The following is a 4,897-nucleotide window of genomic DNA, read 5'->3' as shown; positions in this document are numbered from 1 at the left end:
TCAGTAGTGGGGGGCCGCGGGCTGCCCAAGCCCGAGCCAAGGGCCGCGGCCCTCCCACTGTGGACACTCTAAATGGATGGTTGAAAAAGTAAGAGAGAATCAAGTAAGAGATAAGGATAGAATAAAGTAAAATGGAAAATTACTTTTTGCCAAAAATAGAAATGATTTAATTAACTTGGTACTTTCCAAAATAGAAAAATGATTCAATTAATAAAAAAATTGAGAGAATATCATTTAACTCATTCAACTTAATTTCTTAATCATATTTCCAAAAAATTGTCAGGGACATCGAAGGGAGGACGTCGGAGGGGAGTAATAAAAATTATTTCCTCCGCCTGATCCATCCGTTGAAAGTTTTTTCATTACTACTTCTTTTAATTCACGACATAAAAATTAGTATTTAGGTTGGGTTAAGCTTCACTGTCAAAATATTTGGCAAAAGAAATCGAGCTCAGTTGAAGAATAAATGAGTCAACTTCAGATTATTGTTGATTCGGCTAAACCGATGTCGACATATCCAAATATAGGATAGAAATTATTAACATTGAAAAAGCTCAAAATGAAAAAGACAGATTAGTGCAATAAACGAAGGATCCTAGGATGGAAGCATTCATGGAATAATCTTAGTATATGCATTGACCATTCAATTCCATTTACTCGGCCTCTGTGGACCAAGTCTATATTAGTAGTCCTCGGTCACATATAATTCGCATTTTTCATTTTAGATTGATAATTAAAATTAATTTTTAAATGTAATTAAATTAATATTTTATATGAAATAAGAGATCACTTAATAATAAGTATTTAATTAATTCTATTAATATGTATTTACTTAAATATCATAATTCTTACTTCAAATATCGATAGTATAAATAGTTTGGGACGAACTCAAAAAGTGCAAGTAACATGAAAAAGATGAAGTAGCATTTGCTTCTAATTATTATTTATCTGAACCCCTAAATTTTATTCACAATAGTATGTCCATGTAAATCACTTCACAAACCTAAAGTCCACTTGGTTCTAAATAAGTTGATAAGATAGACTGAAGTTCGTTTGGTTCTAAATATATGGAGTACTACATTGATAAGATATTAACTTCAGATTTTAAGTAGATTAAAGTTCATTTTGATTTTAAATACTATATACTTACAATTATATTAGGATACTTTATAGTTTTGAGTACTAAATATTAATATATTTATTCATTTTTAATTAGAAAAAGTAATAATGCTATTAAATTTGATGGTCAAAGAATACTGACTCAAATAGTAAATTAATTAATTTAATAAATATTGGAATAATTCAACCAGAACTCTTAAAGTGAGAAATCCAAATAGTAAATTGGAACGACTAAAGTGGGATAGAGGGAGTATATTTTAACCCATCATGACATGATCTTAAAATTTTTATTTATATATCTATAGAAAATATGCATTCCATTATTTGTATTGTAATTTCTCTTTATTTCAACTAACTTGTACTCCCTTCGTCCCAAGATAAGCGACTCACATTTCTTTTTGGAGCGTCCCAAGATAAGTGAGCAATTTTCTTTTTCGGTATTCTCTCTTACCTTTTCTCTCTACTTTATTAACTCTCTTACTTTATTCACGTTCCACTTTACCAACAAAACCTCATTTTCTTAAATTCCGCGCCAAAAAGTTTGTGCTCACTAATCTTAGGACGGGGGAGTATATATTTCTAATTCCGACTGGATAATAAATTCAATAATTTAAGAAATATAAATTGGTTACACTTATACGAGAAAAATAGTAGTCCTAATTCGTGAGTGGCGGCACATACTCCCACACGCGTCGATAACATATTGGAGGGAAGTCCAGCAAGGCGTAGTAGGTTATTTCCTGAAGCAGCAGCCTTAATTGAAATTCGAAACATATCACGACTCAAGGACACATTCGTTAATATCATAATCTCCAACCTACTGCGTTAGGTATATCCGTATACGGATAAGCTTTTCTATTTTAATTCCGAAATACCAACAATTCTCAATTAAATAAGTATTCCCACCGCCGCGCCATTTCAATTTCTTCCGTGTTTCTCTGCTTCACACGCCTTTCCCTCCGACTCTTCCTATATATACCCTTCCTCCCTCATTTCCCCATTTCAAACCCCACACATATAAAAAAAATATAAATTCACGGAATAAACTTACATGAAAAATGGTGGATTTGGATTGGAAAACCAAGATGATCGGCTCTGAAATCTCCAACAAGCTTCAAATTACGATTCCGCCACTAAAGCTCCGCCTCGCTGAGCTGGCGGCCGCATCGGAGTCGTCGTGTTCGGCGTACGAGCAATATCTCCGCCTTCCGGAGCTGTGGAAGCTATGGGAAGCCACCGAGTTTCCTGAATGGAAGAGCGAGTCGATTCTCAAACCGGCTTTCACCGGCCTCGAAATTACCTTCCGCTTCATCTCGACGCTTCTGTCCGACGCAAGGCCATACGCGAACCGTCGGGAATGGCGGCGGAGGATCGAAGCTCTCGCGATGAGCCAGATCGAGTTTATTTCACAGTTATGCGAGGACGACGAGGAGACGCGAGCTACTATTCCGATCGTGGATCTCTCCTCTTCCGCCGGCGCACTAGCGGCGACGAACAGCTCGGCGGAGGTGTGGAAGATGGCGGACGACACGGTGGTGGTGAGCCACGTCAGCGAGGAGAGCCTCCTGCCGCGCCTGGCCGCGTGGCACAAGTTCGAAGACGTCGCTCGGAAAATCCAGTACGGGATCGAGTGCCAGATGCAGGGGTGCCCCTACACGCTCGGCTTGGGAGAACCCAACCTCAGCGGCAAGCCGAGCCTCAATTACGACCTCATCTGCAAGCCGGCGGCGGTGCACGCGCTGAAGAGGTGCCCGATCGACGACGTCGAATCGAACAATTCGGAGAACAGGACGCTCTACTCGACGCATCAGGTTCTGGAGTCGTGGATCCGAGTCGCGAAGCAGTTGATCGCGAGAATCGGCGGCGAGATCGATTCGCGGCGCTACGAGGAAGCGGCGAGCCATTGCTGGCTGCTGGAGAAGGTGTGGTCGATTCTCTCTCAGATCGAAGATCTGCACCTGTTGATGGATCCGGATGATTTCCTGCGGCTGAAAAATCAGCTCGCGATCAAAGCGAGTTCCGATTCGGAGCTCTTCTGCTTCAGATCGCGCGAGCTCGTGGAGGCGACGAAATCGTCCAAGGATCTGAGGCACAGTGTGCCGGCGGTTTTGGAGGTGGAGGTGGATCCGAGCGGTGGACCTAGGATACAGAACGCGGCGATGGAGCTGTACAGAAGAAAGGAGGAATCCGCGAAAATCCACCTGCTGCAGGCGATGCAGGCGGTGGAGGGGGCGGTGAAGAGGTTTTATTTCTGTTACAAGCAGGTAGTGGCGGTTGTGATGGGGAGCTTGGAGGCCAAGGCAAATGTTGAATCGGGCGATTTGTTGAGCCACATATTTCTCGAGCCGACCTATTTCCCGAGCTTGGACGCTGCTAAGACGTTTCTCGGGGAGCGTTGGAGCCATGACGCCTTACCACGTCCAACTTGACGTTAACAATTTAGGCCATTCATTTACACACTACTAAAATGATTGTAAAGAATTTTCAGTCAATTTTGATGATTTATTTAATTTCTATAGTACACGTGTTAAATTATATTCTTAATTTTGGATTGTGTTTTTTCTATCGTTATACGTTGGTTGAAAGGTTTATTAGCCACCTCATCATAATAACACATTGGATTATGGATAAACTTAAAATTTTATTTGTAGTATTCACTTCGTTCCAAAAAAAACTAGCAAGAGAAATCGTGTTCTATTCGTCTCTGAAAAATAAGAACTATTTTATCTAAAAAGTATGAACATTTTAATTTTAGAATAATTTAATAGCCGTACATATCATTTTATTTATAACCCGTATTGAAATAAATGTTCTTATTCCGTTCGTCCTATCGACGATGATCCACCTTCTTTTTTAGTTTTATCCACTCAAGATAACTCATTATTAAAATAAAAATTTCTTTATCTTTACTGTATTTCTTTTCTCTTATTTTTTTTTTACATTCAACATATAAAATAAAATTATGAATTATCCAAAGAACAAATTAACTTCTTAGAATGAAGGGAGTACTTCCGTGAGTAAAACATTATAGTAGAAGTAGTAGTGTCCATCTCTCCATTGTATTAAAACAATCACGGAAGTCTTACTTTGTGGCCTTGTGGGGATCACGTCACGGAGTCCTTGCCTCTTCATTATTTGTATAATGTGGATTACCAATAAGTTTTTAAATACTTTTCGCACACAACAACAAACATATTCGGAGGTCGGACCTAACGTGGCTTGCAATAGAAGAGTACCGTTCCAACAAAAAAATGAGCAGGATGTCTTCACAAAGGTTTCTCCATTTTCGATTTTTTCACGAAATAAAAAAATACTACCTCGGTACATACAAAATATATAAAGTATTGTAAATTATATGAATTTTAACGTGCAATTGATAGAGTAGGAGAGGGAAGAAAAATAGTGTTAGTGGATTATAGAGTCTATATTTAGGATGATGTGTATGGTTTGTACTCCCTCCGTCTAGGCTAAGATGACACATTTCTTAGCTGACATGATATTTTAAGAGTTATTGGTTAATGTATTTAATTGGAGAGAGAAAATGTGGTTTTAAGTATTAAAATAGAAAGAGAAAGAAAAATGAATATTTAAATAGGAGTGAGAAAAAGTGGTTGGGTATATTAATTGGAGAGAAAAAATTACCAAAAAAAAAAATGTATCATCTTAGTTAGGACAAACTAAAAAGGAAAATGTGTCATCTCAAGTGGGACGGAGAGAGTATTTGTTTAAAACGTTCCATATTTAGAATTTGTATAATTTTGGTGGACGACCAAAAATA

General features: G+C 38.4%; 1 pseudogene; it reads left to right on the top strand.

Annotated features, from left to right (window-relative positions):
* Positions 1 to 1,959: 1,959 nt before the first annotated feature.
* Positions 1,960 to 3,663, top strand: LOC148933313 (nematode resistance protein-like HSPRO2 pseudogene; annotated as a pseudogene).
* The last annotated feature ends 1,234 nt before the right edge of the window (positions 3,664 to 4,897 follow it).

The sequence above is a fragment of the Salvia hispanica genome, chromosome 1, assembly GCF_029641045.1.
Source record: "Salvia hispanica isolate PSC_SH4W2 chromosome 1, Shi_PSC_v1, whole genome shotgun sequence".
Classification (NCBI taxonomy): domain Eukaryota; kingdom Viridiplantae; phylum Streptophyta; class Magnoliopsida; order Lamiales; family Lamiaceae; genus Salvia; species Salvia hispanica.
The sequence above is the reverse complement of the archived record's forward strand: the minus strand, read 5'-3'. Positions and strand labels throughout refer to the sequence as shown.